The sequence below is a fragment of the Chelonia mydas genome, chromosome 2 (assembly GCF_015237465.2).
Source record: "Chelonia mydas isolate rCheMyd1 chromosome 2, rCheMyd1.pri.v2, whole genome shotgun sequence".
In the NCBI taxonomy this organism is placed as follows: Eukaryota; Metazoa; Chordata; order Testudines; family Cheloniidae; genus Chelonia; species Chelonia mydas.
Window position 1 is genome coordinate 116,016,848 of NC_057850.1, and position 27,003 is coordinate 116,043,850.

The 27,003-nt window shown below is 38.9% G+C and overlaps 1 long non-coding RNA gene and 1 pseudogene across 1 annotated transcript in view; one reads left to right on the top strand and one right to left on the bottom strand.

The window, feature by feature from the left end:
- LOC122464557 overlaps positions 1-27,003 on the bottom strand; it is a 121,439-nt gene that overhangs the window by 80,940 nt on the left and 13,496 nt on the right. The window lies entirely within an intron of this gene.
- LOC102945777 lies at positions 419-25,675 on the top strand (annotated as a pseudogene).

Below are 27,003 nucleotides of genomic sequence, written 5' to 3' on the forward strand. Positions count from 1 at the left end.
GAGTGCACGGGGATGGACTAGAGGACCTTTTGTGGTCCCTTCCAGTGCTAGGATTGTATGATTATGGCCTAGTTATTACTTAGTCCTGCCTCAGTGCACGGGACTGAACTAAATGACCTATTGAGGTCCTTTCTAGTCCTGCATGTCGATGATTATGTTCGGAAAGACTAACCAAGAATTGTGCTAAGCGCTGTACAGAGTACTAGACGATAATATCGCTTTCCAATACCTGCTTCAAAGAGCTCATATGCAACCAAAAATTACCACGTGTTGGGTTACAAAGATGAAGAACCTGAAGCACAGAGCGTTTAAATGACTGAGCCAAGCTCACGCAGCGATGGGAACAGGGAGGCGCTCGCGGATCTTGAGCGGTCGCTGGTATTTAAAGCGTTGAGATTTGGGTTTCAAACGAGTCCTTCCGCGGCGCTCTTGTGTGCGTCACTTTGCGCACAGTCCCTTAGAATGGGGCCGCCTGCTGTTATGGAGGGTGGAGGCGGGAGGGTTGAGCGCGCGCTCCAACAAGTGCTCCCTGGGTTGGAGGCCGGAAGCAGGAAAGCTAGCGGAGAGGGGCGTGTCTGAGCCGCGCAGGCCCGGAAACAGGGTGAGACTAACTCAGCCAGTGACCCCTGCCGAGCGGAATGGAACCTTCCTCCCTTCCCTTCACGCGCCGCTGACCTGGGCAGTGTGGGAGCGGCACGTGCTTTCAGTAGAGAGTCCGTCCAAGCAGCAGCCGCTATTGCAAGGGGGTGGCTGCGGGAGGATGATGCGCAGCCGTTGTAGCTGTAGGTGGTGCTTTGAGGTGACCGTGTGCCATTGGCTAGGCGCAAGGGGGACCTGCCACTGATTGTCTTCCTCTGGCACTAGTCCCTCCCTGGTTTTGCTGTATAGCAGGTACGGTCAGCTGGTTCTTCGCCATTTCCTGTGTAAGGGGAATTCATAGCACCAGAGAACAAAATACTGTATTAGTAGAGCCCTGCAGTGGATACAAAATTTGTATCTGCATCTGATCCGTGATCAGCAAACGTCACTGGATATAAAGTGGAAATCTGCAGATTTGCAAGGCTCTAAATATAAGGAGCGATCCTGCACTGGTGGGAGCAGAGGAAGGTGTGCAGAGGGATGTACTACAAATGATCAGGTATAGGGCTTCCAGCTGCTGTGATGCATTCTGGATTACTTGATTATTTTAAAAGAATTGGGGAGGTTAACAGACTGTAAAGATTTGTATAAAAAGGCACAGCCCCTTGTCAGTAGTGGATGCTCTGTATATATGTCAACTCTATAGATTTGTGAATTAATGTATGCTGAGATGTTTGTATCTTAATGATGTATTTTTCTATGGAAAAGGCTTTGCCATGGGATTCATAAGTTTTATGCAAGTCCCAAAACAAATACACAACAAAAATCCAATAGAGGAGAAAGTAGCAAATGATTTGGGATTGGTTTTTTTAAAACATAAGTAGTTTTCTAAAATCTCAAGTTTGAAGTTACAGAATAAATGTTTCATCTGTAATATTAATAATTTACTGAAGTAAAAAATAAACTGCTTTGTATAAGGCATTTAGGTTTAAATTTTTTACTTTCAAAACTTCTGTCTTCCAGGAGGCTATGATTTCACCCTTGAATTTTATATACCCTAATGCAATTTAGATTATAATCTGACCCTATGTCCTCTTGTTGTAATTTCTGAGAAAAGGCAACAATAATAATTGAAATATAAATATACCATAGCATAGTATGCATCAATCTCTAGTTGGGAAAATGTAAATAGGCACTTTATGTATATCTTGCTTAGTATTACTGAAGATTTAGGATAAATCATCTTCTTCTGGAGAAGAGTGCTGATATACCAGCTTTGCAGATCATAGAACAGCTACTAACTGCTTTATTTATGTTTCTCTTATAGACTTGTGTACTTGCACTTTCTGAAAATGAATGAATTTAAATATAAATTCAAATACATTCCTTCCACAAACCTACATTTACCTGAGGAGATCACAACATCCTGATTTTATGCCTCTGGGACAGAAGGCTTTGAAACCCAAATTGCCAGCCTGGTGGAAATGTTTTTGGTTGAAGTGTACAGGTGCAAACTTTGTAAGTTCACAAGCAGTATCAAGAATAGAATCAGAACTCCTCTGACTAACATTCACAAACAGGGTAGAATTTGCCACATTTCTTAGTGCCTTGAAATGGGCCCAGATGAAGATGACTCATACAGCATAGGGGATGAAATCAGCCAAGAAAACAAAGAAAATGAAGAAAACCTTGCAAAGATGTCATTTCTGTTGCCCATGTACCAGATGCTTCATAACATAAGCCCTGAATGCTGTGATGTGAGCCTGGGGAGTTACCCTGATGATCCTAATGGCTCTCATTCTTGTAAGGTAAACACACTGTTTGAAGAAGAAGCAGCAGGTCAGTTTCAGCTTGAGGAGTCCTGCTTTGTGGTGCCTAATCACCTCTCATATTCCACAGACCCCAATGAATCTAAAAAAAGCAAAGATGAGGAGGAAGCCCAATTTGAACATCTCATGTGACTTGGCCTGTGTCGCATTTCCAGCATTAAAACTCAAACCTTAGAGGTAGATGTGAAAACAACTAAAGTTGAAGTCAAACAAGAAAATAGTAAAAGTCAGAAGAAGGTCAGACCTGAAAACAGTGGCTTAGCTCAGCCTTTGAAAGGTATTTGCACTTTAAAACCAAGTGCTGAAAGAATACAACACTGCAACATATGTGACCAAGAACTGAAGTCAAAAGGTGCTTATAAAATCCATGTTAAATGTCATGATGGGGATGAGGGCTTCAAATGTGTTTATTGCAATTGCTGCATGACTGAATGGAACTTAATGAAAAATAATTTAAAAACACACAAGCTGGTAAAAGACAGCTACCAGTGTCTGATTTGCAAGAGAGTTTTTATGTCGCCAAGTTCATGGAAAATGCATAGGAACAACCATCATGGAAAACGTAATCTCTTTCTATGCACAAAGTGTTCATCTCTTTATGAAACTGAGCAAGTGAGAAATCTGCATATATCTTTCCATTATGGTAACTTGTTTAAATGTCTGCACTGTGATTTTATTGGTAAGTCTCAAACATTTATTTTTCTCATACTTTCACCCTCATTGTAAACCCATCTGTAAGCATAATGTATATGGAGAGTTACAAAGATGTACTTAAAGAGTTTCAGCATGTAGTACAGTGGTTCTCAACTCTGGTCCACCGCTAGTTCAGGGAAAGGCCCTGGCGGGCTGAGCCGGTTTGTTTACCTGCCGCATCCGCAGGTTCAGCTGATCGCAGTTCCCACTGGCCGCGGTTTGCCGCTCCAGGCCAATGGGGGCCGCTGGAAGCGGCGCAGGCCAAGGGATATGCTGGCCGCCCTTCCTGCAGTCCCCGTTGGCCTGGAGTGGCTAATCGCGGCCAGTAGGAGCTGCGATCAGCTGAACCTGCAGACGCGGCAGGTAAACAAACCGGCCTGGTGCGCCGGGGCTTTCCCTGAACAAGCGGTGCACCAGAGTTGATAACCACTGATGTAGTATGATACCATCTGTGATGAGTTATAACAAATAATCTTAGTGTTACTGGGAAATTTGTTACAGGCAGGAACAATACAAATCTGTGTGTTGAATAAGCTTTTGCAAATGTACCTTTTTATGAAAATGTTACTCTGCTCTACAGAATTACATCTCATTTTAAACTATAATCTATGGATTCTAAATATTTGTTTTTATTTAAAAAAAAAAAAAAGAGTTGGACTTTTTAACTTTTCCTGGACTGTTAGGACTTGAAAGTCATGTCACATGTAATGGGAAAAGTAACTTTACATGGATTTACTCTATCTCTAGTTTAATAACAACACTTTGCTATTTTTATCTTTAAACTGCTACATTCCCACTATAAACGTTAACTAATACTTACTTGGCTGTGATGTAGCTGTTACCTACATTTTATGAATAGGGAAACAAATGTATAGCTGAAAACAAGGAAGATTGTTGAACATGGTTAAATGTATAGTTTTAGAAGAATTAGTTATATTTTCTGTATTTACTTCTATTTCTGTTTCCTCTGACGGTGATACATTTCAATGATCTATGGCTTTTTGACACAGACGGAGAGTGGAGCAAGGTCTACAAGCATCTCTGCACCCACAACTACAGTTCCAGACCACATCCGTGCACCGAATGTGAAAGATGGTTCTTCCAAATGTAGGTAGCTCTTTAATTTGTATGCTTTACTAGGTGTTTGTCTCTGTGCTAGCTTCTTGGTTATTAAAATACAGCAAACTATTTCATAAATATTTGTTAAAATCAATAATTTGTTGGGTTTTTAATGCTGTATCCTATTCCTGTAAATAGTGATGTTCAGGGAATGGTACAGCCCTATGTGTGAATATTTAGTATAAAAGGGTTAGGGAGTGGGAGTGTTAAAAGAAAAAAACAGGTTTTTAAAAATAATGTGGTGGGATTTGCTGTGTTCGGGAAACACCACATCCTGCTGCTGCTATCCGAGTGATAGAGAGCTCTATAGCTCTTCCCTATGAGGTGGGGAAAAGGTAACTTGGGTTCTGAATACAAAGGATCTTATGCTGTTATGGGAAAGAGAGGTGAAAACTGGGATTGAAATTTGGGGTGGGCAAAAAGACTGGTATTGGGTGGGTGAACAGACTGGCACTGGGAACCAGAGGGGCCAGGGGATGTAGGGGAGAGAACTGGGGGAACATATCTGACAAGGGGAAACTTGTGGGGAGAATTGGGACTGGCTGAGTAGAAAGTCTGGGACAAGAACTGGGTGGGGACAAGAACTGGGAGCCAGTGGTGATGGGACACATGGGTAGAGGACGGCAACTGGTGGCCAGGGTGAGGGGAGAGACCGATCAGATATGGGCTGTGGGGGACGCTGTGGCTTGCTAGACAAGGTGCCTGAGGGTGGGAGTGGGTTGAGTGAGGGGAGACTGGAATAGGGATTCTGGAGGGATGAGACTAGCTTGGCAGGGATTCTGGCATTTTTCTAACTTCTTTCTCTTCTCTTTTTTCAGCGCTTAACTTTGCAACCTTAATAATCTTTGAATGTAACATTTGTGTGTGATATATTAAGGAGATTTGGGGGAAATGGCAAGATTAGTAACTTTTAAAGAAAACTGACAAAAATCCGTCAACTTTAGCAATATGTGCTGAATGCTATTAGCAACCAAGCTATGAGAGGCATTCAGCACGTTGTTAATTAAAAGCTCACATATTTCTCCTTAGGTCCTGGGACATTCAGACCCTCTTGGGTCGCCGGCTTCAGCTCCATCCTGACACCTTGTTGGTGATGTCATATTGACCACCGCACCCCTCTGAAGCATGGAGCTGGCATATATTGTGGGTGGAGGGTCAAGTAAGTGCCTTTTTTATTTTTAACATTATCTTGAATAATTTTTTATCCCAAAAGGGATAAAATATTTTTAAATCTTTGCAAAACTGTGTAATATAACTAAAAATGGGCATTTTTCTGCCCCGTATACTATAGTTGTTGGCTGAGTAATCCAGCCTTTGTGATACTGACAGTACAATGCTTGCTGGGGCATCACACTAGAGAATTGGCCATCCAGGTGAGGCTGGATGGCATTGGCTGAAGTGGGGGAGAAAAAGACACACACTTTTTTCCCCCTAGGTAACAATGTGCTGAATGACAGGTTTCAGAGTAACAGCCGTGTTAGTCTGTATTCGCAAAAAGAAAAGGAGTACTTGTGGCTAGTCTCTAAGGTGCCACAAGTACTCCTTTTCAATGTGCTGAATGCCTCTCTTCTTTACCAAGCTGTTGCAGGGCATTTAGCACATATTGCTAAAGTTGATAGAATTTCACAGGTCACCTCCTAACACTGTTGTTTTGTCTTGGGGTTAGTTATATTAATCATTAATATTTTCATGTAACAGCTAATATCTCATTTTCTGTTTTTCTTCACTTCCTACACTTTCAAGATTTTTGTTGTTGCTAAAATAATCAGCTCATTCAAGCGTGATAAACCACAAACAAACTCTCAGTGAATACGAGGTGAACAACGAAAATATGGTTATGATACCAGGTGTCAAATAAAATAGTTCTCTATGAAGTTATACTTTACTTGCCACAAATGAAAGTATTCTTACTCAAATTTATTTGCTTCTGTTTTCACACTGACATGCAAACATCAGCTTCCCCTTCCCTCCCAAAAGGCCCTTGCCAGATCTTTTTAAACATATGATATGACTACACTGCAAACAAAATAAGCTTATCTATGTTGGTCCTGGGATATTAGAGACCAGGTGGGTGAGGTAATATCGTTTATTGGACCAACTTCTGTTGGTGAAAGAGACAAGCTTTTGAGCTTCACAGAACTGCTCTTCAGGACTGGGAAAGATAGTGTCACAGCTAAATACAAGGTGGAACAGATTGTTTAGCATCAGTTGTTAACACACTTTCTGAGGAGCCATTCAAGGTGAAGTGGCCCATTAACACCTCTTCAGTTATAGGACAAAAAACATGCTAAGCAATCTGCTCCGCCTGGTATTTAGCTATGACAATCTGAGGGTATGTCTACACTGCAACATAAACTCGTGCTTGAGCCTGGGCTCAAGCGTAACCCTCTTCCACCTACACTGAAAGTGTGCTAACCTAGGGCTCAGACCCAGGATCCCAACCCTGCAGGGCTGGAGGGGCCGAGCTTGAGTCAAGCCAGCACCAAGGGGACAAACACTCTTGCTTTGCAGTGAAGGTGCAGCCTAAGTACCTTTCTGAGACCTGAAGAAGAGTTCTGTGTAGCTTGAAAGCTAGTCTCTCTCACCAACAAAAGTTGGTCCAATAAAAGATATTACCTCACCCACTTTGTCTCTCTAAGATTATTTTACTCCTTCGAAGCTTGACAAAATATACTGCCTGTATAATTCTTCATATACTATTGTGCCTATACTTATTTTCAAAGACAATATCTTTTATTAATGCAAAAATGTGCCTATGACCTGGTTTGATCTTGATGCCAGTTTTGCATGAGAGAGTTATTTTCACAAGCTTTGCATGATGGTTCAGATTTCAAATGCCGTAGTAACAGTTTAGTGTTTTTTGGCAATAATACACAAGAAGTATCCGAATTTGAACAACATGATAAAATAATAAAAGTTTAAGGGTAAAATGATAAGGCTAAATTCATTCCTACTGTAATTAATTTAATTAACCTCAGTAGAATTACACCAATAATAAATGTTGCCTGTCATGCTTATCTGTATATATTATTTTATCATTCAAGGTTAAACTGAAGACGTATCTAATGCTATATATTGAAGGAAAGCTGAACACATTTCCATAAAAATATTTATTTAAAAAATGTCATGAATTATCATGAATCCATTGGGTTCCAGGATTGCAGCTGCAGTTTCAAAATGTACGTAAAAGACTTTCATCCTAAAGAGTTTTGCCCTCCACCCTTGACTCTCTTTCCTGCGTTTCAACTAGTTGAATTCAAGAAGACACTGTCTCTGGAAAGAAGGGGTATACTTTGTATCTTTTTATAGCCTCCTCCTATTTAAAGTGGTAATGTTTTTCTGACTGATTATCACAGTATTTTAAAAACAAAAAAATCCACACACTTTTAAAGACGAGATCACCACATGAGTGGTATTGAAGTCCCTTAGCTCAATAATGGCAAGTCAAAAGTAGTCATCTAACTGTATATTATTGGTATATTGCACAGCAGAAAAAGAAAACTGGTTTAGATTTAAAAACAAAGGTTGACTTTTCAATAACTATAAAAAATCAGTACCAGAAAAGCAGAACCAGAAAGCAATGTCCTGGTTCCTAAAACATGCTGTTTTATTTGTAAGGGCTTGTCTACACTGGCAATTTACAGCGCTGCAACTTTCTTGCTTGGGGGTGTGAAAAAACACCTCCCCCCCTAGCCCCCTGAGCGCAGCAAGTTTCAGCATTGTAAAGCGCCAGTGTAGACCGTGCACCAGCGCTGGGAGCCACGCTCCTTTTGGAGGTGGGTTTTTTAAGAATGCTGGGAGAGCTCTCTCCCAGCACTACACCGCAACCACACAAGCCACGTTAAAGCGCTGCTGCGGCAGTGCTTTAGCGTTGCCTGTGTAGACTAGCCCTAATACTCCACAAGTACTCATTGTGGGTCCCTAATTGTCTTCTGCAGCACTAACTGTTCCCAGATAGTAACAATTGTTGGACCTGGTTTATCCTTCGGTCTTCACCTTAAGAATGGTACTATAGGGTATATTATGAAAGTATTACTGTAACGATGCTGGTTCTGGTGGGACCCAACTGAGAGTGCCAATTCAAGACAAATTGCTTAAAGCAGGGCAGTTACAGCCCAAGGCTGGGGTTTCTGTGCACACCAAGGCAAACCAAACCAGCCAAACAGAGAAGACTTTGGTTTTACCCCACTGGCTAACCACAAGTCACACAAGCAATTCCCTTAGACACTCCAGTTTCCCAGTATCACCACCAGTGCCACTCGTTATGGGGACAAATGGTTATGAAAACCAATACTCCAGTAAAATAAAAAAGGTTTTCTCGATCCCAAAGGACCAAGCCCCAGACCCAGGTCAATATACAAGTTAGATCTTACTCACAAATCACGCTGTTGCCAGTCCTGTAGAATCTAAAATGTAAAGGTTTATTCATAAAAGGAAAAAGATATAGATGAGAGCTAGAATTGGTTACATGGAATCAATTACATACAGAAATGGCAAAGTTCTTGGTTCAGGTTTGTAGCAGTGATAGAATAAACTGCAGGTTCAAATCAAGTCTCTGGAATACAGCCACAGCTAGCATGGGTCATCAGTCCTTTGTTTAGAGCTTCCATTTGTAGCAAGTTCCTCCAGAGGTATGAAGCAGGACTGAAGACAAGATGGAGATGAGGCATCAACCTTTTATAGGTTTCAGAGTAGCAGCCGTGTTAGTCTGTATTCGCAAAAAGAAAAGGAGTACTTTTCTCCTTTTCTTCTTTTGTAGTCTTTTCCCGGTATAAGAACAAAGGTGTTCTTACTGTGGAAAATTACAGCAAAATGAAGTTTGGAGTCACTTGAGCAAATCCCTGCATACTTTGCTGAGTCACAAGGTGTATCTGCCTTCTCTCGATGGGTCATTTGTATAGCTGACAGTCCTCAATGGGCCATCAAGCAGGCTAGGCAGAGCTGACACCAACTTGTCTGGGGTGTCGCCCAGAAGCATAGCATAAGTTTGAAATACAGACAGTATAGAATCAGTATTCATAGCTTTAACTACAAAAATGATACACACATATAGAGAGCATAATCATAACCAGCAAACCATAACCTCTTCATAGACCCCCCCCCCTTACACGACAACCTTTATACAATATTTGCTGCAGATATATAAAAGTGGTCGCAATAGTGATCTATACAGTTACAGATTGTCAATAACGTCACAACTACTTACAAGAATGCTAACCTCACCTTGTAGAGTGTGAGTAAAAATTATATATAAATACTGTACTGTAAGACATTTGCTTATCCATATTTTTTGCAATATTTTAAAAAAACATAAGCAGTTACTAGATTAATATAATTTCAAGGAAACAAGTTAAATATAACTTTGTCCTGTGTCTAAGTACTAAATGTTTGAACATCTTATCTAGTTGTCTGTGGAAGTCTTTTTGTGTGTGGTTTTTATATAATTTTTTTTTTTTTTTAATTTCATGTATATAGCATTGTGAATATAGAATATGTATATAGAATTGTGGTATGTTAACAAGTCACTTGCTCACCCATGAAACTATTTCTAAAATACAATTACATCTTCACCTACCTTTTTGAGAATGTTTTATCCCAAACTAATAAGATGTTTTCCGCCACTGAAGATAATAAAGTTTATTTTGATTGACTTGCACGTTTTTTGGTAGGCGGAGGGAATTCTTAAGTCTAATTCTGGCTTGGGTTTGCTAATTTTCTTATTTGTATTTCTTTACTGTCCACCCAGAGCTGAGCTGAAAGAGCATATGGCAAAACACAAAACTCCCAAACCCTTCCTATGTTCATTATGTGGCCAAGCATTTAAATATACACATCAAATGAGCAGGCATCAGAAACATGTCCATCAAAGACAGAAAGTGAAAGAGATGAAGAAAAGAAAGAGAACTGAGAATAGTCTTGTGCGCTCCGATACAAAAAGAACAAACTAGAACAAAAAAGAACTCAAATGAATTTGTGTGCAGCATCTGCAACAGGTAAGGCCTATGCTATGATTAGATTCAAACTCTGTTTTATGCTTGCAAGTAGTCCTATAGACTTCCATTTTAGGATTATTATTCAAGTACTGTTATTCGCCATGGGCAATATTTTCAGAGAGAGGGGCCCACAGTTAATCTAAAATAGGCACTCTCTTGGCATGGCTTTGTATACAAATAGGTCTGTAGTTGGGCTACTCACATGAACAAGCTGCAGGGTTGGCGGGGACTGTTACCACACGTGTGATTTTCTTATGGAGTTTTTCTTTTACATTTTATCAATACTTTGTTATATACTGTGGATTTTTATAGTTGACACCTTTTAAAAATATTAACTGAATGTGGGTGAGACTTACTGTGTTTGTGTGTCTATCACTATGGACCTCATTTTCAGAAAGAGACCTGATGTCTGCAAAAATGTATGGTTACATGTGTTATAATAATCTAATAATGTTAGATTAAATGTTACATGCTGGGTGAAACCTTGTTAAGAACTGAGTTTAAAAAAAAAAAACTCCATGAGGTCGATGAATATGAACGCACCCTTCAATTAGCATAACATAAATACTCCCACCCTTCCCCCCGCAACCCAGAACAAAAGGGTTTTGTGAACCTGCCCATAGGTTTTAGACTGGGTGGGCAGAGGGGCTTTTGCTGACTACTTTTTTGGGTGGGGAGAGTGAGAAAGGAGAATAGAAACTGAGAGGCAAAAGGCAGGCAAGCCAGCCAAGCAACTGTCTGCGAGTATGAGATATGACCCTGGAAAAAGCTAGAGAGAGTTTTTGCAGTCTGGTGTTGGCTAAAGAGGCTTGGGGCTGTAAACTAAGAAACGATTTTTTGGTTACTGAATTCCTGAGTACTGTTTTCTGTGAGAACCTTTGTATATTCCAGAAGGGGGCAGCAAAGGGCTAGTAGTATTTTGTTCTTCCTTACAAATACTGTTTTTATTTAATGCTTTACTCATTATGTAAATTTAAATACAGAAAACACAATCACAAAGCTCCAGTTTACATATATGGAAATTCAGAGTTAAGGATGTACCTCTGTGCTTTTTTTCATTTATGCCTTTGTATTTCAGTGCGCTCGTAACAGTGATTCTCCCCCGTCTTCCCCTAGTACAGTATGTCTGATACAAAACCAGGGCGACTTAGTGTGCGATCTGCTAGTGTGGTGTTCATTCAAACCCTGGCTTGCCATGCAGTAAGTCTCCATGCGGACAAATCCTTAAACAGCTTATGGAAATTTACCAAATCATTAATTTGGAGTATAAATATTGTTCAGTGATCACATTGGCAGTTGCTAATTGATATCTAATATGATAAGTTTTTCTTAAGTGCCCTAGAGAGATTACTTTCCTATGCATGTCATGTAGAATTTGAAAGAAAGCCAGGTGCTAGATTTCAGTGAAACATCTGGCATTAACTGAGTACTAACAGATAATTTCTTTTTCTGTGACTTGAAATAATGTTAGTTGAATTTAAATATTTCATTGGTTTTGTTTTAAATTGGTTTTTCCTGATTATGTTAAAAGAAGAGATGTGATCTGATTCTGCTAAAAGGAGCATATTTATATTTCATTCAAGAAACCTACTTTTTCAGAACAGCCTGTGAATTTTTAGCACATCACAACCAGTGATTTTGATATTCATTTATATTTTTATTTTTAAAATTCTTTTTAAGGAGAAATATGCATACTTGGAACTTCTGCAACCCATATGGTAGAGAAGCTGGATTTAAAGTCACAGGATTGCATTTAAAGGTACCTGGAACCAATCCTGCTCTTGTTGAAACTAATGGGAACAAGATCAGGCCAAATGTCAAGTCAACTTTGACCAAAATATAATAGCTTTTTTTTTTTTTTTTTTTTTTTACACCAAAAAAAGTCTTCATAAACCCTAAGATTAAATGAAATGGTTCTTATTATTTTTTTAATTCTAGTAGAAACATTTTTTAAACTAATATTCTCCTATAATGTTAGCCACCCAGTTAGTGCCGTATCATGCAAATATATTTCATAAAAGTGAACCTGACGAGAAACTAACCAGCAACACAAATTAATCTGTCTAGTCCATTCCATTGATCAATCTGAGAGAAATTCAGTAAGTAAACATCATAAATAATAAAAAGTAAATTAGACTTTAAATTGCTTTGATTATTAAAACTGAACAAATGTTTGTTTTTAGCATAAATAAGGACCTTTCCTACTTGCGAACTTATGTAAATATTGTACACACAGTCCATGACATTCTGGTGAATTTTAAGCTGTTTTGTGCTTAGAGGGCTAAGAGTGAAAAAGCAGAAGAAAATAACTTAATTCACTAGAATGCAATCCTTGCTTATTTGGAAAACGCGGTCTTAAAAAAAAAAAAAAGTTACTTCCTAGTATGATCTCCCTTCCTCCATGTTGCCTGCTTATTTTTCTCTGTGATCCTAGACTCCCCAGTGAGCCCTCAGGAGCTGGTTGGTTGGAGATCAGATGGGAGGTGGCAGTCTTTAAGTTGCAGCTGAGGTCACTTAGCAGGTAGCCATTGCAGAGCTGAGAGAGGTGCTATAACTTAATTCCCCATGCTGAGCTTTAGCTGCTAGCTCTTATGTAAAGAAGAGGGCGGCAGGGTTACCTCCAACAGGGTATTGAATGGGGGCACCAGCTCTCTAGGGTGGTATGTTCTTTTTTTAGGTATGACGTGTATTATGTTTCATCTTACGCTGCCCCTTTAAAAACGTGTCTCTTACGGTGATCATGCAGAAATGTTATGGATCCTGAGATTTTTTTGAGCAAGGCAACCCATGTTGCTATGAAAAGAAACATGGGAATCTTATATTAAATGCACAGGACTCTTTTTTTAAAGGTGTCTGAAATATCCCTATGGTGTACTGTTTATTTTCCTCTTAAGGGTGAAAATGAGTTGTCCCAGCTGTAATTACATGTAATCTCAGTATTTTTCTCTCCTTATACGTATAGTCATAAATCATTTCCTCCTAGCATTATATTTAAAAAAAATCCAGAGATCAATATCTATGGATCTTTGGGTCATTCTACGCCACAAACACTAAGATGAGACCACAAGGTTATTGGAGTCTTCATGTGTCCCCTTAAACCATTTACAACTGTTAGAACCATGCATACAAACTATTTGTTTTAACTACAGTTCAAACCAAAAGAATCTGCGTGGCTGATAGTTTTACTTCTCTTCAAGTCGATTGAGTGATGGTACTGGGTTGCTCCACTAAATCATTGTGAAATAGGGATCTCTTAAATACATAAAGATAATTTTTTGATTGTGATTGCAGTGAGCAGAAGCAGTGACAAAGAATTTTTTCCTAATCAGTGAATGAGAGTACTTATAACTTTGAATTACCGTATGTGCATGGCTATTGGATTCCAAAAGACATTATGGAAATTAGACAGCATCTGTGTTTTTGAGCTATTTCTTTAAAAAAAGAAAGAAAAGGCTTTACAGTTGAAAGGTTATAAATATTTAGGGGAAGGAAAAAAATTGATGTAACTAATATTATTTAGAATGGTACAGCTTGCCTTTCGTAGATGGCTGACATGTTGAAATCTACTGTTTAAATCCAATTGTTTCTTCTCAAGCTTTTGATTTTACTGAAATCATTCTTTTATTCAAGATTGCATATCTTCTGTGAACAGCAAGGTTTTTAACAATTTGCTTTTTTAACCGCTTTCACTTCCCTTATGGAAATGATGGGCTTATATCCTCTAAATGATGCAAGCTTTATTTCTTCAGTGCAAGGAAGTGTTAAATTATACATGTCTGAAAGTTCAGTCCATTTTTCCATCTTTTTATTTTGAACTTTGATACAGCCAAACATCCTTTGAAAAGTTAATTATAAATTAAGAGGTTATGCAGTTGATGGATTTCCACTCCATATGGCTAAATGCAGTGCCTTGCATAATGCATCTGATGAAGTGAGCTGTAGCTCACGAAAGCTTATGCTCAAATAAATTGGTTAGTCTCTAAGGTGCCATAAGTACTCCTTTTCTTTTTATAAATTAAGAGTTAACTAAACTGGAATATTTTTATTAATCTTCTTTTTGGTTTTTTTGCATGGTTGGCATCTCAGAGATAAGGTAAACTTCTGTATGTATCAGAGGGGTAGCCGTGTTAGTCTGGATCTGTAAAAGCGGCAAAGAATCCTGTGGCACCTTATAGACTAACAGACATATTGGAGCTTAAGCTTTTGTGGGTGAATACCCACTTCATCCGACAAAGTGGGTATTCACCCACAAAAGCTTAAGCTCCAATATGTCTGTTAGTCTATAAGGTGCCACAGGATTCTTTGCCGCTTTTACAGATCCAAACAGACATATTGGAGCTTAAGCTTTTGTGGGTGAATACCCACTTTGTCGGATGAAGTGGGTATTCACCCACAAAAGCTTATGCTCCAATATGTCTGTTAGTCTATAAGGTGCCACAGGACTCTTTGCTGCTGTATGTAGTAAATTTCAGAAATAAGTGAAAGACTGAAAGTACTACAATATCAGACTTTTAAAATATAATAGGAAATATGTATGTTATAGCTTTATTTTCAATATATTGGATGTAAGCAAAATACTCAATGGGTACTAGTAATGTGTGACTTTAGTGCACATATTCTGGGGTTAGTATTTACCTTAACAGTTAACGTACAGGAATGTATCAGAATGAAAATGTGTTTTTTCTATAATAGTGTTGATCAAGAAACTGGAAAATGTGGAGGGCCAAATTTTGAACTCTCTGAAATCAATTGGGAAGACTACCATTGACTTCTATGGGAGCAGGATATAACCCAAATCTTTTTTTGCTTATATTTTTTCTAATACAACTAATTAAAAATAAGCTGACTGCATTATAGGCTTGATCCTGCACTTCTTGTTTACCCACAGTTCTCACTAATGTTGCTGGGAGTTGGGGAGTTTTAGGTGCTGAAAACATATAGATAGGCAGTTTGTGGGCACGAAGATGGCTCTAGAAGAAGTGCCGGACCCTGAATTCACATGAACAGCAATAAAACTTATGAGATCTATATTGTTGGTCAAACGTTTACATCTATGTTTAATAGTAAAAAACTGTCTCTTCTTCTTTTTAAGAGGTATAAACCCATATATCATTCAGTGGTGTACTTTTCAATGTAAATAATTGCAATGTACAAGAGTGAAAAAGTGGGTCAGGAGCTGGGAAGGTAGAATCTACCATTGATACACGAAGGGTTTTTAGAAGATCAGATTGGATCTCTACACTTTGCTGCCCTACACTGTCAATTGATGCCAGTAAATTACCTGTGCCTAGATTATGCATATTTTGTCCATTCTGTGCATTAATATTTTAAAGTTAATACAATATTAAATATATTTAACTACTGTGAGGACTGAAATAAATCTGTTCTTTCATTCTCCCTCCCCGATATTAATCTATACCCATTAAACTAACAGCTATAAATATCAGCCATAAAAGTCATTAAAGGGCTACAATGGCACAATTGGTTGCTATAACTGAGAAATGTCATCCTTCTGGAACGTTTATCCAGGAAAAAGAGAAGATGATTTTCAGCTGTGACAAGGCTTGTTTCCTCTCTGGCAGGAAGTGTTCTTCAAAACTGGCTCTACAGAGACACATGGGAATACATGTGAGTACAAAACTAGGCTAAGGGCCTCATTGATACAGCATATGCGCATCCATACTGCTAAACTCTGTGTGTGCATTATGTTCTCACTTACAATAAACTGTAATTTTTTTTTTTAAAGTGGTGAATGCTTTGTAGTAGGAGAGTTTGGATCTCTCTCTTTGTTCCTTAGCAAATATTTACAGTGGTTCTAATGAAAGAAGGTTTTTACCCACTAGCTACTCTGGCTATGATAGTGAGTTTATGTTCCTGATTCAGGAAAGCATCCCAGTTACTCAAGTATTTAGACTTGATCTATTTATTTATTTAGAAAGTATTATACATTTACAAATCGTTGCCATGTAAATATTAAATACAATACAATAATCATTACAACAGTGAGTTCTGTTTAGAGACATTCTACAAAAATATAGTTATCAGATCTGTCTATTTAACAGGGTGTTACTATATTACAGAGAGTGCATCATTATGCTTATGACATGTCATGTTCAGTGATTTTTGTTGAGTGAAATTTCTGATTACATATATTTAACACACCAGGCATGTCTATAACATGTTAATATTCAAAAAAATTGGACAAGGTGAGGGTTTTTTTAAATTATTTTGGGGTGAGTGGGTGACTGTACTTTGTCTGAGTACTGAATAAATGGTAACCAAATATCTAAGTATCCAAGTGTTTTGACTTTAAGCACATGTTTATCTTCTATGGGACTTAAGCATATCTTTAAAGTTTGGATGTGGGTGACTGCTTTCCTGCATAGGGATGTCCTTATGAATGTTCTTGCATGCATTTCTGATTGAGATCTATATTCCTGTTCACAGCCGTGTTTTAGACTTAATAGTTCCTGGAGGTACTTTTGGCTCCTTTCCCTCACCTCTAGAGACTTAGGCCTGGTGTAAACTTAAACGTTAGATTGACATAGCTATGCCACTCGGGGGTGTGAAAAATTCACACTCCCTAGCGCTGTAGCTATATCAACCTTATGCCAAGAGCAGATGCAGCTAAGGTGCCATTTCCAAAAAGGTACTGAAATATCTCTGCTATTAATTTTTGTACTTGTACTTGTGTACTTAGAGGAATTTTAAGTTTTGTTTTTTTATTTTTTTGTTTTTAACCACACAGAAAGTAAACAGAATTTGCCTGAGATAAAAGTAATGATGTTCTGACTAAAAGAATGAGGAGTACTTGTGGCACCTTAGAGATTAACAAATTTATTTGGGCATAAGCTTTCGTGGGGTAAAGCCCACTTCATCAGATGGATGCAGTGGAAAATACAGTAGGAAGATATATACACACAGAGAACATGAAGAAATGGGTGTTGCCTTACCAACTCTAACGAGATTAATCAGTTAAGGTGGGCTGTTATCAGCAGGAGGGAAAAAAAACTTCTGTAGTGATAATCAGGATGGCCCATTTCAAACAGTTGACAAGAAGGTGTGAGTAACAGTAGGGGAAAAATTAGCACCGGCAAATAGTTTTTACTTTGTGTAATGACCCATCCATTCCCAGTCTTTATTCAAGCCTAATTTAATGGTATCCAGTTTGCAAATTAATTCCAGTTCTGCAGTTTCTCGTTGGAGTCCGTTTTTGAAGTTTTTTTTATTGAAAAATTGCGACTTTTAGGTCTGTAATTGAATGACTAGGGAGGTTGAAGTGTTCTCCGACTGGTTTATTAATGTTATAATTCTTGATGTCTGATTAGTGTCCATTTATTCTTTTGCGTAGAGACTGTCCAGTTTGGCCAATGTACATGGCAGAGGGGCATTGCTGGCACATATCACATTGATAGATGTGCAGGTGAATGAGCCTCTGATGGTGTGGCTGATGTGATTCCGTCCTATGATGGTGTCCCTTGAATAGATATGTGGACAGAGTTGGCAACAGGCTTTGTTGCAAGGATAGGTTCCTGGGTTAGTGTTTTTGTTGTGTGGTTGCTGGTGAGTATGCTGACTGAGTAATGTTTTGAGTCAGTTTCTGGAAAGCTTTCTTGTCTTCAGTTTTGTGGTATGTTAATGCCTTCACTGGAAGGCTCAGTATCCCTTTTTCACAGATACTCTTGGGTTCTTTTTGCTTTGTTTTAAGAAATTTATGTATATGGAATTTACATTCTCATCGTTATATTAAGTTCCTAATCCTGACAAAAGACACTGTATTAGAAATCCTGAGTTTGGGACTCTTGGATATTTTCCATATGCCAGGCATTTAACTCTGTGAATGTGATTATTTTTTTTTTTTAAACTGAGCATGTTAAGAGGTTAGGAAATAGGGATTTGAATTGTACAAGTAGAATAAGACGTGCTGTGTTAAAGGAACGGCATTCCTAAGTCTGCTACATTATATGTATGGTGGGTGGGTGACAGGCAGGCAGAGTGGGAGAGCTAATTAGCAGCTTGTGACAATATTTACAGAAGTCAGTGCATGGAAAATTTTTGTGTCAGACCTGGCAATGTAGCGGAGAAGTAATATCCACTTCTCTCCACCTTGTGCAATAAGTAAAATTTCAGGGGATTTTTAAAAACAAAAATGTGCTTTCAGTGGTTTGTCAGGAATACAACACTCTGACACTTGACTGACATGAGTTTAATGCAGTTTTGGGGCTCCATATTCTGGTGGTGGATCCCTGGCATACATGTGGGTACTTGGAGTAGATAGATCTCTGATATGCCAGATACACAAGTAGTCACATCACTTTAAAACATTCTAAATAACCTCCCAGCCCCCCTTCCTGACTGCCCCACCCTCTGACCGTCCCAACCTATCCACACCCCTACCCCGAACTCCCCTGCCCTCTATCCAATCCCCCTTACCACGCTGCCTGGAGCACCGGTGGCTGACGGCGCTACAGCTGTGCCGCCCAGAGCACCAGGAGAGGCAGCTGCGCCACCCGGCTGGAGCCAGCTACACCACCGCGCAGCACAAAGCACCGGGTCAGGCCGGGTTCTGCAGCTACGCTGCCTGGCTAGAGCTCGCAGCCCCGCCACCCAGCACATTTTGCCGGCAGCGCAGTGAGCTGAGGCTGCGGGAGAGGGGCTGGGTGCTAGCCTCCCGGGCAAGGAGAGGGGCCGGGCAGGACTGTCCTTCGGGCCGGATGTGGCCTGCGGGCTGTAGTTTGCCCACCTCTGGTATAAGGTATAATTGCAGCATGATCCCTCTTGCAGGTTCTCTTCGCCTCCCCGTGAGCATCAATTATTCTGGGGAGGGGGGAATCTGCGGCAGACATTAATTCTGTACTTGTGCAGTGGTGTAGAATTCCCCCCGCCCCTCCGAGTATTAGGTGTCTAACTGTAAGGCCTGGCCTACACTAGAAAATTAAGTTGGCTTAACTATGTCGCTCAGGGATTTGAAAAGTCCACACCCCAAGCGACAGCAATTAAACTGACCTGACCCCCTGAGTAGACAGCGGTAAGTCGACAGGTGTAGTCTTCCATCAACTTACTTACTGCCTCTTGTGGAAGTGATTACTTATGCCGATGGGGGAATCCTTCCCGTCAGCATAGGTAGTGTCTATGTTGAAGTGCTGTAGCATTTCAAGTGTAGACGAAGCCTGAGTATGATTTTGAAAATTTTGGCCTTAACCTCTCTGAGATTCAGTTTTCCCCAGGGGATTAAAGATTCTATATACTGAGTCCAAAATTATGTTCATTTTTTAAAATTGTTAAAAGACAATACAGAACAAAATCTACTTTATAATGAACCATTACTAAAAGTACATGTAAAGCACTGGAGATGGAAGTGTCCTGCATGTTTGCATTTGTAATGGTTCCAGTAGAGAATTAGAGAGACACTGGTTAAAAATCATATATTTGAGGGGAAATACTACCTTACCTGTGTTGATGTTGTTAATAAGTTAACTTATTTCATTTTTAACAAGCTAATAGATTTTTAAAGTTTTCACCATTAACTTGAATTGTCTGGTTTTTTTGCATTTGGGTTTGAACCCATGAAAATAGACTTATCAGTTTAGTTTTTCTTTATCGTGTATTTCACTTTCATGTTCTCCTCTATTAGATAAATGTTGTTGTAAAATATGCAGGTAAACGTTTACATCAAAGCATGTGTGCAGATGGGTGTGCATGCACAATTTCCATGCGCACCAAAAGGCGGAAGCCCTTAATGTCCTCTGCTTTTTAAGCATTATTTTTTTGTGCTCTTGCTAAAAGGTGTCCATGCTTTTACAAAAAAAAAATTAATACCCTGGCTTCACTGCTAATACCGTTTCCTGTTGCTTTTTGAGAACTTCCGTTCTACCTCCTCTTCAATTTGCAAGAAACCGTTTTTAACTAGTGTTAACCTAGTGACTTAAAGCAGGCTGAGAGTTAGTGTTCTGTATTCATGGGGCTGATGCAGGAAAAGGGGCAAAGATAAGTCTTTTTAGCAGAAAAGTAAACTGATCTTCAATTTGGAAATGGAGTTAGTTAATTTACCTGAAACCACGTTCAGCTGTGATGATTTAAGGTTAAAGGTGTCTTACCAATAAGTGATCTATCTAGAACTAGAATTGTCCTTTTGTGCAAGAACATACGTTTTATTTCAGATTTTATTTAGTGCAACAGCTTTCATATAGATGTTCAAGTCAAGTGTGTTAGATTAAAAGTTGTAACCATTCAATACCTGAAGGAAGGGCATTGTGCAAGTCCACGTGGGAACTAAGGCAGTTCTCGCCATGGATGCAGCCTGCAAGTATATGACCATTTTGTAATTGGCCACAGTGGCAAAGAGGAGAGTCACGAAGGGCCCACTTTAAGTCTTTTGCAGTACATCTCATCACTCTACAACTGAAGCGATTGAGTTTTACACGCAGATGGCATGGAAAACTAGGGGGCTGAACTATTAGATTTGTCACAACATAGGCACTGGCTATGTTTGAAGCTTGTTCTTGCTGATGCAGCTACGTTACCGTCACATACCCCATAAGTAACCTGCTTCGGCAGTGGAAACATAAGTTGCTACTAGCAGGCCAAACCTTCCACGTCCTGGCTAGCATAGACTCTCAAGTGATCTTATTTCAGATGGGAATATGTAAAAGACAAGCCAGTGGGTCTGAGGATATTTTTTTTAATGTTCTGGTGATTTCCTTTGAATTCTCCCTCCCCTCAGCCCCCATTCCTCATTTATGTGAACATGTCTGCTGCTTTCCATATTTTGATAGGTGAGAAGCCTTTCAAATGGGAAATCTGCTCTTATGCCTCAATTGATGCAAGCTCTCTGTGCAGACATTTCAGGACTCACACAAGTGAGAGGCCCTACAAATGCGAAATGTGCTCGTACAGTTGGTAAGTGTAAATAGTCCCCCTTGCTGGGACAGATTTTTCACAGTATAACTATGCATTTTTTTAAATAAGAGATTGTTTCCTACATACTTCCATCCATCAACAAAAGAAGCCAGATATTTAAATTCACTCCTATAGACAGAGTCATTCGATACAAAAAGCTAATGAATAGTTTAATTTTTCTAAGTGGATGTTTCTAACCCCTTTATCTCTTCTTTCACTTAATTTCTATTGACATTGTACAGGCTACGAGGGAGGATGTATGGAATTGGAAAATGATGAATCTAAAAACATCTGAGGGGAAATTGAGATATCTGTGTGTCATGCCTGGGGCACTGGGATTATGACAGAAGAACATGTTTCTATACGTTCATTCAATGAATGGGAGTCTCTTCCCACTGTTACATGAGCTTCACTAGGTCTTTTTTCTCATATTAATTTCTTCTGCCAGTTTGCTTGTAGTGCCCATCCCCCACAACTTGGAAAACTGTCACATTACTTAAGGCATTTCCCATTGTGAGGTCATACACCTGTCTTTTGTTCATTTGACAGTGCTGGCACAGTATTGTACATCGTATCAAGAATAGAAGCAATAGGTAATTTTGGTAAAGCTCAGATATATTTTGAAGTATGTTACAGAGCATTTAGTAATGTGTAAGGTTGCAAAAGGATAACTTAAATATTTTACGTTCTTATGTCTTTGAACATTGTACTGTATGTTAAGTGCAAACATCCAGAGGGAAATGGTATTTAACTGCAAAGGTTTAAACTGAGATAGCTGAGATAAGTTTTGTCTGCCGAACCCATTTGTTGGTTGGTTTGGTTGGAAGGACTATTATATAACCGTCAATAGTAAATATAGCACTGTATGCGATTATGCTTGCAAAATTGAAGTGTTACTTCCAAGTTTCCTTCAGTGTCAAAGTTCAAACATGGAAACACATCCATCAAATAAGAGGTAAAATAACAAAAATACCGAGTTTAGAGTAAACTCCCAACTCCCTGACCTACATTATGAGCCTTGCAGTAACTGAACACAGGAATAACAACAAAAAAGTCTCTTCCTACTCTTCATGACAGCTACACTGAAATTAAGAACTCTAAACATTGTCCAGCTTCGGTGACAAAAAATGAATTAAATTCAAGAATTGGAGCAGATAATTCACTACCAAATTTGGACAAAAACAGGACACATTCATTAGCAGATGACTGCCTTCTTGGCAGTTATAAGAATGATGTTTGTTCTACTGTATAAGTTAGAGAAGAGAGCAGGAAGGAGTCAGCAAATAAATATTCCTGTTACATAACAGACACCACAGAACTGCAGAGCAGAACACTGCTAATCTGCAGTTCACTAAACTACACACTCAATCTGCACAAAAAATTGTCAGATTCTCCTCCTGTCAAGTAAGAGTTAACAGTAGGGCACTGTAGTGAATTCTCATATTATGAAAATCTTTTTACAAAACATGCTGCAGTATTTTTCTAGTGTACATTGTGCTTTATTTTAAATCATTGACAAAATAAGTACAGCTTTGCGCCATGTTGGCCTTGATTCTAATCAGATTTACTAATTTACAGAATTCACTAGTTCCCTGCACTAGTACAAATTGCAAGGTTGGTTGGTTGGTTTGTTATAAGGCCCTAATCCTGGCCTTACGTACATGCTTAACTTTAGGCATGGGAGTAGTTCCATTGACTTCAATGGAACGGTCATATCTTCAAAGTTGAGCATGCATGTATATGTGTGCAGGATCAGAGCTTAAATATAATGCACGAATAAGGATGATAGTTCAAAATTGTGGCTGAGTTGCATACAAGCCATGGAAAAATCACGTAAAAGAAACTGTGGACCTTATTATTTGTGCTAATAAGGTCTTATTATTTTTCCATAATTTCTGCTGTTGGCAGCCCTGGGCTGAGAACAGGGGATCTTGCTGTCAAAACTGTGGTGGAAGCCTAATACTGCAGGATCCACAATTTCCACAGTATTGTGAATTAAGTTGGGCCTTATGCATGAGTAACTAAATTCAGCAAGTGTGCTGTATCATGCTCTGAAAGTGCTATTTACTTAAAGAACGTTTCACGGGTGTATTTATTATAGAACTTCATTATACCAATTACTTGCTTATCGTCAGCGTAAGAGCTGAATGGTGTGTGTGTGTGTGTGTATATATATATATTCCAAATAGCCACATGTATGAATTTGTGAATATACAAATTCATACAAACTGTTGCAATATTTTCTTTAAATATTTTTTTTAATGATCCACTATGTTTTACTTTAGACTACAACCCCCGCTACTTTAACTTATACCATCTTATACTGTCCTGTTGCTTTTTTTTTCCTGCTGTGTAAATTGCTTCAGTATAGAATTTATTAGGCTGTTGATCTCAGTGGGCCATATTCAAAGAGGAAGGGTAAAGTGATGTAAGGTACCCCTAAGTAAACATGTGTAAGCAAGTCTAAGGCTATGTTGACACTGGGATGCAATGTACAGATTGTGTAAATACGCCCGGGCTAGCTTTAATCGAGCTAGCACCCTGAAAATATCAACGAGGGCACAGCAGTGCAGGCTTCAGCGTGTGCAAGTACATACCCAGGGGATCAGCTGTGCTTGTACAATCTGCGGTGATCCCTGTGCTGCTCTGCCATCACTGCAGTTTTTTGCGAGGTTGCTAAATTAAAGCTAATGCAATTACATCTACACAAGCTTCAAATCACAGCTGCAGTGTAGACATATACCCTCAGATGGTATAATTGAAATAACAAAGGAGCGAGAAGAATGTGCAAATTACACCAATTTAGCTACACCTCTGAGTTCTATCCAATACTCTAATTTTAATTTGAGACTAAAATAAAGTTTTGGGTTGGATTACCTGTAGCTAGTCACAAGAAAGTTTCATGATTTGAGCTGCCACATGTGAAGACTGTTTATGTGCCTTGGATTCAGCAGAGACCCCAGCATCACCTTAGTCAAGTTAATAGGAAATGATGGGATGAAATCTGCAATGACATCTGTCCATCTAATAGGAAGAGTCCACTAAGTAGTGAATTTTAAAATGTGTCTCTCACACTTCTTTCTCTACCATCACAAATTTTTGTTTCTCCAACTTCTATATTTGGAAATTCAAGACCTGAAATGTTTCTGAACTGGACTGTTTTATGTAATCTGAAGAGTATGGCCCACTCAGATCAACAGCCTAATGGATTCTGTGCTGGTGCAATTTATATATCAGAAAAAAAAGTACCTAACAGGACAGTATAAGATGTTATAAACTTATAAGTTAAAGTAGTGGGGGTTGTATTCTACAGTAAAACATATTGGAGCATTAAAGATTTTCTTTAAATATTTTTAATAATTTGTATGAATTTGTGTATACACAAATATGCAACAGAGCTCACATTTTAGTGTAGAATACTGACAGTATTTGGCTCATGGCTTAAATTCTTATTTTGGAGGCCTGCTCTTTTGTCATAATCCATAAATGATGAGAATGTGATTAAAAGTACGAAGTCAAAACACAGATGTTTTTTCAATAAATTCATACTCTGGTTTTCAGCCTCTTACCTCTGTCTTGTCTCTCTTAGAATATAAACTCTCCAGGCAGAAACTGATTCTTGTTGTGTGTTTGTACAGTGCCTAGCACAATGGGGCCCTAATCTTAGTTGGGACCTCTAGCCACTACTGTAATACTGTTTCTACTAGTAGTAGTTACAATTTTTTCCTAGTAAGCTCTAATAAGTTTCCATTACATTACAGAATCCAGAAGAAGAGCCTGGACCTCCATGTGTGACAACATCACACTGGTGAGGCATTTGGCTGTCGTTTTTGCTGCTATTCTTCCCCTGACAAGCAACTCCTCCGGAAGCACGTAAAGAAATACCATCTCGGTTCAGAAATCTCATTAATCAGCACCCAGCCCATCCCTAGCCTCAAACCATTTCCAATGGAGCATTAGGTTCTTCATGCTTAAATGTGTACCAGAGCAGCTAATCAAGCGGTAGGTCAGCCAGAAGAGAAGGAGAAATTGATCCAGTGAGGACATTAAAAGGACTGGCAAATGTGACTCAACCCGAGGCTCAAAGAGTGGTCCTTGCAGGAGGCTTCATATACACTGTAGTATATGCTATAACTCTGGTTTTCCTGAGAGGAGCATGGCATGCTATGAGTAAAGAGTTTTGTTTTACATGAGGACTGAGTATTTTGATCCTGTTTTCTGACTACCTCATGCTGACTTATCCTTCATTCGAAGTTAGGGAGTTTGACAGTTAAAGGGGGAATTTATTGAAATGCCAATTTAGGTGCATTGAATTCTGCAAGATCGGTTCTTGGATGTCATCTTGCTCATTTTAAATATAGGTACATATTTTTAAATAAGTAAATGAAAGTGAAATCTGTTGGCGCACTGGCTCTCAGAATTAGTTATATTAGAAAATATATCACTGCTCCCTGGCTACTGTATAATAGATTATTATATGAAAAGTGTGTCTCATAAGAAACTAATCAATGGTAAAATAAAAATATAGACAACATATCCAATAAACTTGATTTTAAAAACTCAGTGGTTTTATATGGTCTGTCTGTACTTACTTTGGAGCGGCAACAAAAATTACTAAGTTTTCTGGAGAGAATGAAAATCAGACCTTTAATAGCCCATGAACAGAAACTGTTTTGCTCCTGTTACTCCCTATTTCTTTGCCAGTAATGATTTTGTAGCATCTGTTAGTAGTAATAAATGTTACACCAGAAATATAACTCCAGCTACATAAAGATTCATACAGACACTTAATGTGATAACTTTCTGTTGGACCAACAAGTAAATTATAACACAAGTGTGCACACGTTATTTTCTCCTTAACAAATACAATAGTAAAGAATAGGGAGGAGTTGTTAAATGCTATTCCATTTGTGAAGTGTTTATAAAGCAGCTTGAATGAAGAATTTTATTCTCTGCAAAATCTACTAACATGAGCAATGTAGAGACTCCCATCCTTTTCAGGCAGAAAGGGTTTAGGATCTAAATTCTGACAAAAATGGTAAAATGAAGTTAAGGTTTAGAGAACATATTGGTAATTCATGGGACAAATAACTAGAAATTTCCTTTAAGATTATCAGAAGAACAATCCAGAAAATTGGGAGGTAAGGTTAAACCACAGCAGAGCACCATTTGAAAATACAGAAATGCACAGAGAAGGTCACTCAAACAAACCTTGCCACCTTCTTTTCCAAATGCAAGGTGCACTTTGCCCTTTCTAACACAAATATAGCAGTGTTTTTTAAAAAACAAAACAAAAAACCTACCCTACACACACAATTCCTCCTCTGAGAAAAGGGTTAGAGAGAGAACAAACCATATGCTGCAGATGTTAGTCACATTGCCTAATGCATTAGTGAAAGTGCTCAGCTATTACACTAAACCTATGTATAATAAACAGCTTTAGCTCTGCTCCCATACTGATACCCATCTCTGTTTTTCCTTCTGTTTCTCTTGTATCTATATAGTAAGGTGTTCTAGTTGAGGTAATGACATTTTCCTGAATATTTTTGTTCAGAAGGAGGAGATGGCTGTCCACTTTAGCACTAATCTCCCAGCAATTTATACATTTAGCAATAGCCTCATCAGTTCCAGAAAGGTTAGTGGCTCACAGTGAGCAGGTTAAGGAAACTCTTAAACGCTGACTAGTTCATCCTTTGAGTCTCGCACTGCCTTTCTGAGGGAAGATACACTTCTACACAAAGGGTAGCCAAAGTAGTTCTTCACTTGTGCTTGAGATTTGAGGGTGGTATCCACAAAGCTACTTAGGTGCCTAAGTTCCCTTTTTTATGGCATGGGGGACTTAGGGATCCCCACTATGACCTACAAAACTCCCACTGACCCCTGTAGGTGCC